This window comes from Cyanistes caeruleus, chromosome 2, assembly GCF_971803275.1.
Source record: "Cyanistes caeruleus chromosome 2, bCyaCae1.hap1.1, whole genome shotgun sequence".
NCBI lineage: Eukaryota > Metazoa > Chordata > Aves > Passeriformes > Paridae > Cyanistes > Cyanistes caeruleus.
In genome coordinates, this window is record NC_141702.1 from 44,612,830 (window position 1) to 44,625,791 (window position 12,962).

General features: G+C 44.0%; 1 long non-coding RNA gene across 1 annotated transcript; it reads left to right on the forward strand.

Annotated features, from left to right (window-relative positions):
* Positions 1 to 4,963: 4,963 nt before the first annotated feature.
* On the forward strand, positions 4,964 to 11,689 carry LOC147654765 (uncharacterized). The gene is made up of 2 exons (XR_015282530.1): positions 4,964 to 5,066; positions 7,015 to 11,689. It is a non-coding gene; the product is annotated as an uncharacterized LOC147654765 (long non-coding RNA).
* The last annotated feature ends 1,273 nt before the right edge of the window (positions 11,690 to 12,962 follow it).

A 12,962-nucleotide genomic window follows, 5' to 3' on the forward strand; every position in this document is an offset into this window, starting at 1 on the left:
CCCTTATCCTCACTGGTTCCCATGCTGTAAAACCCGCCTCATGCTCCTCCCCTGTTTGTTCCTGATTGGTTGAATGTCCACACACAGGTACACACCCCCTGAAACCTCTATTTAATCTTGAGCACAGATTATGTCAGGGCTCTTTGTCCCTGACCCCTTCAGCCATAGTAAACTTAGGGTGCTGGAGCCACGCAGAGAGCCTCCTTACTCTTTTGCCTTACCCCTGACACCTGTTCCCATGGAGCAAGTGACTCTAAAGGTTCAGCCTCAGGAGTTGCTTCTCCAAGGCTTTTCCTCACACCTGGCATGGTGCTGGTGTGCACAAAGAGCTAGTCAGGGCTCCAGTGACTGTGTCAGTGAAAGACCCATTAAACCCCTCTGAAAGACAAGATCACATCAACTAAGTCTCTTCCAAGTGAATGCAAATAAGGGATGGCTTTCTTCATCTGTGGGAATACTAAAAAACACTGCAGTCAGATCAGTCACAGTAAAACATGTAGCTCAGCACATGGTTTTCAAGAGTGCAGGAGAAGAATCTGGCCCTGAGGGGTGTGAGGCATGCTGGTTAGTTGCTCTCAAATCTTGAATAAATTCAAACTTGGGATCCTCATCTTTATTCAGTCTTTTTTATTTTTTTTTTTTTTTTTTTTTTTTCCAAGCTGGTAATATTGGGGTTTTATATGGGAATTCAGACATTTCCAAGATTCCTTGGACAAGGTGCTGATCTGCTTCGTTTTGGTTATTTTTCCCTGCTTCCCGGGGATGGGATGCTGCTCACAGCAGAGGGCGTGCCTCCCTTTATTTTCAGGCGTACCTCGGCAGTGTCACATCAGTTCCCGATTGATTCCGCTTTTCCCTGGGCACCACTTCCAGGGGTTTAGGTATCTCCAGGTCGGGCTCCTGAGTTTCAGGTGTTAAGCCTTGCCCCGTGATTGTCAAATCAGGATTCCGAATGATAGATGTAATTGTACATCTAGGATTTGGAGAAGATCTCTTCCTAATAAAAAAGACAGGGACACTTATGCTAATAAAAATCTTCTCCACATCCCTTTATTTCCTATTTGTTTCAGATCCCATAAACTCCAATTCCCACAGTATTCTGAGTTCTTGCCTTCAGTCATTGCAGACTACTTCATGATTCCTGTTTTACATCCCCATGATGCCCCCTTGTATGCAGTGGGCATTTTTTTTTTGCAAATGACCAGGTATCCCACAGTAATGACATTTTCCTCTCTTTTCATTACAAATCTTCTCTTTTTTTGTTTTGTTTTGTTTTGTTTTGTTCGTTTTGGTTTTTGGTTTGGTTTGGTTTTTTTTAGATCTGCTATCTGATCTACCTCTGCCCTCTCTTCAAGGGGGGAATAATTCCTTCCTTCACCCGCTTAGCTGTAAACGCTTTGCCAGTACTGCCACTAAAAGAGTAGCCCTTTGTTCCTTTTCCTGTTTCTTTTCCTTTGCAAATTCAGCTCTATGTGTGTTTTTTCCCATCCATCAAACATAAACATGTAACATAAATATAACTCTAAAATTTGGGGTCTTTTGTAATGTCCCCCCTTGCCCACCAGCCATATGTTCTTTGAAATATTTATATATGTGGTGACTTGATCAGCAAATACTCTTGCCACTAACTCATTGTTAAAGTTCTGTGTGATCATTCCTCTGTGTTTTGATAAATCCCACATTGGTCATCCCCAATATCACTAAGGTGTTCCTCTAGCCTCTGCCTACATTCCTTACTTTGTTCCAGTTCACTCCAGATTCTCTACAATAATAGCTCTAATAATACTCTAATAGCTTCGACTAAATTATGCCTCACCTCAGGGCATCCCCTTTACTATGCTGGGTACATTCTCATTTGGCATACGTACCTGTATGCCAAATTTGTGTGCCTTACTCTGATCAAGCCATGCACACCTCTTCTACCACACTTCTGAGCTGGAATTTGAACCCACTTGAAGACAGAAAATCCAGAATTTAGTGGTAGAATTTTAGCACTCATCAGTCAGTGTCTTGTGTCCCCAAAGTTCTCAGGTGATGCCATCAGCTGGACATTTGGAGACTAGAGCATCCAATATCTAGTGGTGGATGCCTAGAGTCCCACTGGGTCCCCAAACTGCATGCAAACTCATGCACCCCTCATGCAACAGTTCCATAATATTAGGATTTGGGATCTGCTGGGTTTTCATTGGTTTGATTTTCTTGCTGTTTCACTACTGAATGGCCATCTTATCCAGTAAACAGTGCTGCTTTATCCTGTTTCACAGCCTCTTATGGATGTTTTGGCCAATTCTGTAGTTAGCTATTTCACATGTTGTTATAATTCATGTGCCACAGTCTACAGATTTTGTGCACTCTAGCTATTAATGTTTAAACTGCTAGTGCTAAATTTCCACTTCTACAATTTCTTCTACAACAAGGACAATCCAATACAATGCTGGCATGTTCTCCAGCTCATGCTGCTGCCAAACAAGTCTGAAGAGAAGGTGATGAATTTCCAATGATTTGCCAGTTTTGTAGGTATACTAGTTCCCAATAAAATGCAATGTGGCATTAGTCTAGTCATAGACATAAGTCTAGCATATCTGGGCCATCAAAACAACAAAAGAAGAAAGCTCTTAGTGTGTTTAGGTGAGAAAGAGAGAAGATAACAGGTTTACATGGATTATTTCATTGGAGTGGGCATTGCTAACAAAACAGCTCTTTGTGAGGGCTTCAGAAGAACCTGTCACCATAGAAAAGCAGACACCAGAAAGGCAGCAGGATCTGCACTGTGTGTGGCTGGAATCCACCTCAGGCTGCCCAGCCATGGTGGGTGGGCTTGCAGTCCCTTTTGTGGTTCTGCTCCTGATCCATACTGCCAGTAGTGTTGCACAGGAGTCTTTGCGTTTGGCCCAGCTATTTTAGAAATGTTCTTTCTCTGTGTCTATCCTGTGACACAAAATGGTCCATTCTTCTAGTTAATTCCAGTCAAAAGTTTAGTGTGACTTCCCTGAAGAGTCATGAACCCAAAATAGATTTTGATTAGATTTAATGAAGGGAAACACACTATAGGAGGGAAGCTGCCCTCAGCTAGTTCCATGAAGGCAAGTGAGTGCATGTAACCACTTCCTTGCAAATGCCACTGTCCTCTCAATGGTGCCTTTTACTGCTGCTATTTTATTTATTTCTGACAGAGAAGCCAGATTAAAACTGATGCCCCAATGAGGACCTTGGGACTCCAGTGGACCTGCCTTCTTTAGATTTGCCCGTTGTTTTTGATGGGACTAAAACTAGTGTTCTCCAGAGCCATAAAGGAGTTCCAAATGACCATACAAGAAAGAAAGGTGCCATGCTTTAGCCTCTTCTCAAACTGCCCACAGGAGCATAGCTCCGTTTTGGCATTGCCCCATTCTTGCATACCCCAATTTGCTTCCCAATAGGGGTGAGGAAATATTTGTACCATATTTTCCTTGGCACAATTCCTAACACTTTCATGCAGTTTCCACAAATATCACCATACTCCTGGCTAGGCGCAAAGATTGTGCCAGACCAATAGGAATGGCATGGGGAAAGTGAAGGAGAAGAGCTGAAGGGCAGGAGTATGGAAGTCTGTAGGATGGATGCCATGGTTTAACCATCAGCTGGCTGCGGAAGGACAAGGTGAATCCAGCTGGTTTGCAGAGGGGGGAAAGATATGCAGCTGGCTTTATGTATTGCACAGTGAGATTCCTTATATAAACTGGGGGGCACTGCCCATAGTCTGGCTGGGAATTGGTCAGAAGGTGGTGAGCAGTTGCTATATAATACTGTGTGTCACCACTACTGTGGTTGCTCTGAGCTTATTAACCCAAATACAGTAAAAATTTCCCAGGACAAGAACATAGGGTGAAAAAAGGGCTGGTTTCAGCTAGAAACTCTGTCCCATGCAGCTACTCATTCACTCACTCACTCACTCACTCTCTCCTGGTAGTATGGGGAGGAGAATCAAGAGAGTAGAAGGGAGAAAACCCATGGGATAAAGACAGTTTAACAGGTAAAGCAGAAGCCACACATGCAAGCAAAACAAAACAAAACAAGGAATTAATTCGTAGTTTCCCATGGGCAGGCAGGTGTTCAGCCATTCCCAGGAGAGCAGGGCTCCATCACACAAAACAGTGACTTGGGAAGACAAACACCATCACTTCAAATACCCCCTCCTTTCTCCTTCCTCCCCAGCTTTATATGCTGGGCATGATGCTACATAGCATGGGCGATCCCTTTGGTCAGTTGAGGTCAATTCTCTGGGCTGTGTCTTCTCCCAACTCCTTGTGCAGGCCCCTCTCTGGCAGGATGGGGTGACAGGCAGAAAAGGCCTGGACTGTGCGCAAGTGCTGCTCAGCAGAAGCTAAAATATCCCGAATTATCAACTCTGTTTCGAGCACAAATCTGAATCATACCCTCCTCATATCAGCTGCTGTGAAGAAAGTTAACTCTATTTCAGGCGAAACCGTGACAATGGGAAAAAGGAGCTTTCCTGAGTGTGCTGAATACTGCAGAACTTCATGCAGTGGGTAGTTTCAGATGGCAGTAAATTGTGGAGTATTCCTGCTGAGAGGTGGCAAACTCAGGAAAAAGGTCCTTGAGCAGAGTGCTGGCAGCTTCTTTCTCAGTAGTGGAGAGGTTAGTGGCAGCTCAAAACCCCAGAGTGCTCCTGAATAAAATGCTGTGCCAGTAGAGCCAGTAAAGCGGGAAGACAGGAGCTTAAGCACTTTACATGTAAGTCTGAAAAGTCTGAGCTGTGACTTCATGGAGTTTTACCCTTAGCAGAAATCCAGTGGTTGAGTTCCATCAGGAATCAATTCAGTGGGCATTTTGGCCTACTTTGTTCTTTCCAGTTGCTTGCTAGGAAGTAACTGTGAAATGCAATACTGAAGCTAAACAGTGCTTTAGAAGCTGAGGGTTTCCCACTGACCTAGGGCCAGTGCCTCCCTCCCTCCCTCCCCTGCACTTGAGAAGGTGCAGCCTTTGCCACAGGGCTCCACAGAGCACTAATGCCAGGAATATTAGCAATGAAAGCTGGAGCGCAGCTGCTGCTTCTCTGGAAGTTGGTAAGTGTTACAGCTAAATCCAGCAACTGGAACTCAGGGGTATTATGAGGATAGGCACAACAAAGATGCAGTAAGTGGATTATTTGAAAAGTCCACACCCCCCCCCTCCCCAGCCCCACACTTTTTTTTTGTTTAAATTAACTATTTTATGCCTTATTTTAAACATGACCTAAAAATTATGCAATAGCACTGCCTTTAGAAACAGAAAATCATTTGTAAATTATGCTCACTGCTTGTCACTCAAAGCTCTCCAAACTGTATCTGTTTTGATAGTTGACCTTGCAAACTCGGGAAGACAAAAGTAAGTCACAAAGATTCCTGTGGGTTAAACTATTTTCCAAGCTGATTATGAAGCTTAGAGCTCAAATGGTCTTTGCACAGAAACTCACAAAATACCTTTTCTTTTTCAAGGGTTATCACCACCTAATTCATTTTACCTCTGATTTCTTATTAGAGGTATTGCTTACTTCTCTGCTGCTGAGAAATTGCTCAGCAAGTGTGATATTATGGTCCTCCCTACAAGTCCGCTCTGATACACAGCAGCCATCTGTTCACAATGGCTGGGCTTTTTTAACAAATGTTGTTTGAATGTTTAAAAGAGGCTTTCCTTGACATTTTATTTATTAGGATCTCAATCATGCTGTCAGCGATCTGGAAAAATTCACATTGACATCATCGCCTGGCTGCTACCTGCGCAAGATTTGTCCAGGAAATAGTTGTAAAACCATGAACATAATAAATCATAAATTGAAACCAGAGAATGTCCTGAGTTGGAGGGGACCCACAAGGATCATAGACTCCAGCTTGTGGCTCTGCACTGGACAGCCCCAAGAATCCCACCCTGTTCCTGAGAGCATTGTCCAAGCACTCCTTGAACTCTGTCAGGCTTGGTGCTGTGACCACGTCCCTGGGGAGCCTGTTCCAGTGCCCAGCCACCCATGTGGTTTTCCTGATATCAAAACTAATCTTCCCCTGACACAACTTCAGGGCATTCCTTTGGGTCCTGTCACTGGTCACCAGTATTATGCACAGAGACTCGTATTGAATTCCAGAGAGTTTTTGTTTGCTTGCATTTATGATTTTTAATTAACTACCATTCTCTGATTTACTTTGTCCATTGCTTCATTTTAGGGGGCAACATTGTCTGGGTTTAGTGAACATTTCAGCAGGCAAAGGATGAAAATTCTTTTTTTAAGAATTAATTAAGATTGAATCCTAATAGATGTCATGGCAAAAATTAAAGGGACTGAAAATTGTACCTACTGGTTGAACTGATCTGTATTTACCACTGATGGCTGGAGCAGGCACCTGTTGACCTATGCCCTTGTATATAGAACTAAAGGAGTAATGGGAAAGGGCAACTGAAACGATGGAGGAGATTATCTGAAGATCATCTTCCAGGGAGCAAAGAGGGAGGCTGGGCTTCTGCAGAGGAGGTGGCTCAAAAAGAACATGTTGGAAGTTTACAAAGCTTTGGCAACAACAGCCAAGTGGAAGAGGACTCACAAATATTGCATCAGCAAACATCAGTATGGGGGAGACTGGAGGAAACAAAAGGAGCTTGGTTTAAATGAGACATTCCTTAGGCTGATGGCAGTGAACTTCAGTTGCTGGCAGCTACATAACGCTAGGGGAGTCAAATGGTATCAGCAAGTTGACTAAGGAATTAGATGGACAATAGATCCATGGGTGGATACTGAAAAGGCTGGGCTAGGACATACCCCTGAACATCCCTAGCACAGTAGCACTAGATAGATAGAGCAGAGAAAAGGGCAATGGACTGCAGGTGGTGGCAAGGCTCATATGCTCTCTTCTATTAGACTCTTCCCAGTGAAAGTACCAACCTGTGCTTGTATTCATGTGTACCCACTGACTTCAGCCCACTTCTCATTGAGAGGTTTCTTTGCTTAAAAAAAATATTTATTTTGTTATTTTTTTCTATGAACAGGCTTCTTGGCTGCAGTATAATCAACAACTACTTGAAGACATTTTGACTTTTCTCCTTCTGTATCAGAAATGTCCAGCCTGAATCCCTTTTTCCCCAGCTAAGGTAATTTCCACTTTGTCCCATCCATTCCAGATGAGATCTTTCATACAGCAGGGATTGGCTGTGGGATCAGTCTGGCTACACAGTTCTGTGACACTCACTTCAATGCTGCCCATGGTAAAAGATGGGAAGTATGCAATAAATGAAGAAGGGGGTGAAGCCTCTTTTGTAAGGCCTTTGGTGCTGGACTCTGGTTCTCTTTTTGCTGAGCTAAAATAATGGTCATGGGCATTTCAGGCACAGAGAGCAGGGAAAAGTTTGAATCAGAGGGATTTAGCCCATCCTGGCAGGGATGGGGACATGTACATCTTCACTATGAATAAAGCCAGGCCACAACTCCAGGTGGTCCTGACCACAAAGTGATTCACATCAGGTCAGTGAATGCACAGTAGCTCCAGCCCAGCCAAACACAGCTCTCACAGCTGCAACAGGGAAGGCATGCCCACAGTGGGCAGCCTTGCTGCTCAGTGGGGGGGGCATTTTAAAGCTTTTTGGGTTTTCCACCATGATGTCTGTCAATCTGTGTGTAGTAAAGATTGCTAAAAATACCATTATGTGTTCTCATATTTATTTTTCTTTCACTGATTTCCTTTTTTTTTTCCTTTTTTTTTTTCCTTTTTTTTTCCCCCTCTCTGTAACTATCAGTCTGACAAACCCAGAGCTGGTTTGCATTCTCCATCTTATATGTCAGGCACCAGGTAATAAAGATCTGTATACCAGATGCAGAGGCTTTGCAAGCATAATGAAAGGAATAATTCTGTAGAGCTTTTATTCTCGCTTCTCATGAAAGCACTGTGCTTCATGACAAAAATCTGCCACCTTAACCTTTTCAAACATGGGCTGCTATAGAGAGTTATTCCTTTGGTGAGGTGAGGATGTAAGATTGATTTGCACAATGTCATCACACCATGATGACACTGATTCCATTACCAGTACTTACTTTCTAAGCTTTTCCATTTACAGGTCATTTACCTTTTTAAACTATCATAGCAAATGGAAGGGCTGTGTTCAGTGCCACATCCACAGTTATACCTGAGCTCCCCCTGTCCCCAGTGTGACACACACCCCCTGCCCAAACTGCACCCAGAGTTTTGCATTATTCTTTCAGATGTGCAGTGCTCTGCATTGTGCTACTGTTTTCTGATGCAGTAAGGAAAAAAGGATAATGTGCTAACAAATGTTTTTGTAGGCTCCTCAAACCTACTTTAAACTGATTGAGCAGATTTTTAAAGATCAGCACAAGGACTTTTGGTGCTCTTCTCCAATTCTGACAAAGGATTAACAGAGACCAACACTAGGCTAAGACTTTGTGTGTTGTTATGTTGATTTTTTTTTTCACAGCTCAGCTTTATATCTCGAAACACCAGTGTTTCTAATGCAAATGCTACAGCCCTTCACTGTAGCAACTTAGAGGAGCAATGCTATGATTTTAATAAAGCTGTCAGATTAAGTGACTGCATGGTTACACCATGATATTAATACATGTTCTTAACTGTCAATTAGTTAACTGGCTAATAAAAAGAGCCAAGCTTATAGGATTTCACTAATGAATATAATGCTTTGTTTCTGGGCAAAACATATGCTTTGGATATATAATTAGAAAAAAGCCCCCCTCTCTCTCCCCCATCGAGAGAGCATGTGCAGCTGAATAAAGGAGCTCATTATACCTGCGAGGGGTCAAAGTCTGTGGATCTGTAGCTTATGGTATTATGACAGATTACAAAATCACTCTATTATGTTAGTCAATCTGTTTCCAAGCACAAACTAGCAGGGAGCAGGGCACTAGAACCTCCCGAGCAGGGCACCCTTTGGCTGTTCCCGGCAGTCTTATGATGGGTCAGCTGGCAGTGACACTGCCTCTGACAGCTCACATGTCAGACCTTCCCTGCCTGACTTCTGCCTTTGTTACCGCAGAGCCTCTTCACAGACAATCAATCCCTGCTTCAGGCTGCAAAGAGCCCCAGTAAGAGCTGAAGCAAATTTGAAATCCGTGTGTAGCCATCACTTGTGCTAATGAAAGGCAAAAGCAGAGCACTTATGCTCCAGCTGACCTCTCTCAGGCTCTCACCTTTAAAAAAAACGAAATAAAAAGTTTTAGAGAGGGGAGCAGCTAAAGAGATACAGCTGGAAATTAAAGCATTGGGTTCAGCTTCGGTGCATGCATCCATTTAAGAGGAAAAAGGTAATTCACATGTAGGATAAAGAGATTTCAGACATGATAGAGATCCTAAGAAATATTTGACTTTCCTAATCTTTCAGGGAAATTATTCTGCTGGAAAGTCTTACTCAGTCAACTCAGCATAAAACTCCTTGCTACCAAGGGGAAAGGAAATCCTTTTGTATTTGAGAAACACAGCAGTAGTCAGCACTGTAGGCACATACATTTCTGACAGACCACAACTTTCTGAGATCCTACTGAAAAGAGGTGGTTCCACCACTGTCTTGAGCTGGTTACTTTGCCCTCTTACCAGTCTGGCAGATGTGCCAAAACCAGGAGGGCCCCAGGGCTGCCAGTGTGGCACAGAAAGACTGGGGAGTAAAGCAGAACCAGTAGGCTGGCTTAGGTAGTCCTTAAGGACTGGAACTAACAAAGCCACATTTGTACCCCATGATAAATCAGTTATGGTGCCCAGGAAGATGCAAAGTCTGGCTGTAGCTTTCTTTGAAGCTGGGACTTCTGCAGGCTCTATCCTGTGGAATGGTGCCATGGCTAACCAGTGGTGAGGTCAGGCTGCCACCTCTTTGAGGGATAATTTCTGGGTGATTTCCTTTCTCTCCTCAGCAGCCCTTATCATGAAGCTTGTAGGAACTCCTGTCTCTTTGTATGTTTTCTCTCAAGTGCAGTTTCATTAAGATTTGTCAAGAGATTACAAATGTAGGAGGTCATAATCTGCATTCAAACCCCTTAAGATACAACCTTGTTTTCCCCAGAAAGCCAAGCTCAGATGTGCTTGCCCTGTTATTCATTGAGAGGGTTTTTTTTTCTTTTGAAATATATAGAGAAGACAGTTTTAACCATCCCTTGTTTACAACAGCCACTTGAGTGTCACTCAGCAGCAATATCAGCAGCAGCTTCTTGCATGGTTAATAAGGGATTGAATTTAGGGCTAGTCCCAAAATGAAGGGATGTCCAATGCTCATCCTGGATTGGAGTTAACAAGCGTTTAAGGAGATATTTGGCTGTCCCTGAAGCAGACACAGGGCTCTCAGCTTCTGCACAGTGGACTACTCAGACCTCCAGGGATCACAGCAGGAGCTTCAACACCAAACCCACAAAGTGTCCTTCCTGGAGACACCTGTGTTTGGAGCCAGGTGCCACAGGAAATACAGTGCAGAGAGCCTCAGCATCAGGAGGAGCCACAGCCCCTGGAGGACAAAGACTAGCCAAGAAGAGGTTTTTGTAGGATTTTATTGGAAACCATCCTGCCCCAGTGAGAAGCTGGGTATGGGATCTGGCACCCAGCAGTCCTTTCTCAGCACCTTCCTGGAGCTGCTGGGCTCACTTTCAGAGGTATCCCTGCAAAAACAGGTAACTGAGAAGCTCAGCGTAGACTTACCTTGTGGCAACTGTGTCTGGATGGTCCTGCACCAGCAGGAGGATCAGACCAGAGGTGCCTTCCACCCTCAAGTATTCTGTGGTATTTTGAGGAGGACCAGCATGTATTTAACAAGTATAACACTACTGAGATGTGGATTCATTTCATAGCCTGCATGGAGTATGGGCTGTGACTCTGGAATCAACAACCACTGGAGTGATGACAGATTAATCTTCAAAGCCCACCTGGGTGTCCACAAGTGAAGGGCTGCTCATGGACATGGCTGGAATGCTTCAAGGAAGCACTGGAGGGAAGAACGAAGGATTTATGCGAAAAGCAAGCAGAGGAAGCTGCTTACTGGACCCAATGAGGAGTTCTTCCCACCCTGCATATTCCAGGAGCTGTGTCAGCTGTCCTGCCCTGAGTGGGACACTGCTGACACCCAATCCTGACTAAACCATGCACCTCTAGGAGCTCCTGCTTCCCCTCCACGTGCCTGCCCTTTTCAGCAGTGATTTCCTTGGTATTGCAGCTCCCTGGGCTCCCCAGTGGTTCCTGGTCAGTGAGCCCCTGACCTGGCAGGACGTGACCACAGTAAGTCACTGTGAGTGTTCTGGGACCTGTAAATTCATCAATGCTAACCTGTCCCATCAACTTCTTCTTGCTGCACCCTTCCTTGGCTTGCTTGGTGCTTAATAAGTGATCAGGCTGTTACCTGTTCATGGTAATAAACTTCACTACAGTTGCAAAGCACTCTCATAATTTTAACTTTTTCATTTTCAATACCCCTCCAAATTAGCAGAAAAAGCTCTGAAGGGTGAAATATTAAAGTAGGAAACCTGTTCCTTGAACCACCAGCTCAGGTAAAGAGGTGGAAAATTTCCCATAACTGAGTTTTGCTATTGTTATAACAAAAGCAGAAGGGAACTTCTCCTTTATTGGGGAGTAGCCTTTCCTGGCAAACACCAGGAAATCAAAATTGATGTATTTGGAACAATGTGTCACTTTCAATAAAAACTCAAAAGTTTTTAGAAAAAAAATATGTGTTTTCTTATTCATCACCTCAAGGATAGACAGTCTGTCAGTCTCTTTCTCTTGAAGATAATATCTGCTGTACTTCAGGAGCTAGCTTCTCAATAACATTCACAGCTCTCCATACACATTTACTCATTTCAGAACAGAACATACAGTGTTACCAGTCATACAAACACCCTGTTAATCCCTGGAGGCTGCATCCTGGCATGGCAGAAGTCAGTTCATATCCTTGGAGACTGGCAGAGTGACATTAGTTTACACCAGGCAGCGCTCTGATGTACTGGCTAGCAGCCAAGGAGTTCATGACTTTTATATGTTTCAACAAAAGGCGTTAAAAAGAGCTTTTGATATGGTTATTTGGTGAAAGAGATCAAACGTTTCCCCTTTGCGTTAATCCGTTTCATGTTTTCAGTATATAAACTAATTTTCAGAAATCTCATCTTGCAGGTGTTTAAGCACATGGTTCAACAAACAATTATTTGGGGCATATGTGCTGCTGGGGAAACTGCAGAAGAGAAGCAGCAAAGGTTTAAGAAAACCCATCAGGCATGGAAAGAGTGAACAAACAATGATGAGTCCTTCCTACAGTGCCAGAGCTGGCAGGCACAGTGGGGACAGGCTCCTGGACTAGAGATGACCCACTGCAGCAGCTCTTATGTCCCTCCATGGGCATCTCCATGTTCCTCCATGCTCCTAGGCAGTTACCAGCCCAAAGCCTGTGCCTGGATGGGGTCTGTGTTCCAGCAACACAAGAAATGCATGGAAGCAGCCCCATGGTGCTCCTGCTTGGTGCCAGGAGCTGCCCGGCCGCTCCCGGGCTCCCGCCAGGCCCAGGCAGGTGTGGGTTTGCCACTGGGTGCAGGGAGATGCAAAGGCTGCTGCTCCCATGTGGGCAGGAGGGCTTGCCCAAGGGTCAGGAGAGGCTGACTTCATTTACACACCACTCAGCACTTGTTTTCTGACCTCTGCTGCCCCTTTTGTGAGCCCTGGCACACAGTTGTTTGTATGAGACTGGCTATTGTATGTCAGCCAGGCTTTACTGTTCTTCTTAAAAGCTGTCCCCAAAATAAGATTTACTTCTAAATAATAACAAAGCCCAGGCAGAGAGTCATACCTTCTTCATTATTCCTGGGGTTCTTATTTCTTTTTATATCACCTCTAAAATATTTTCCTGTTAAAACAAGGTCTACTTTTAAAATACCAATGTCATTTAATTAGTCATTTTGCACAAGAGGCACATCTGACTGGAATTTATGTTCTTTTTATCTCCTTTTAGCA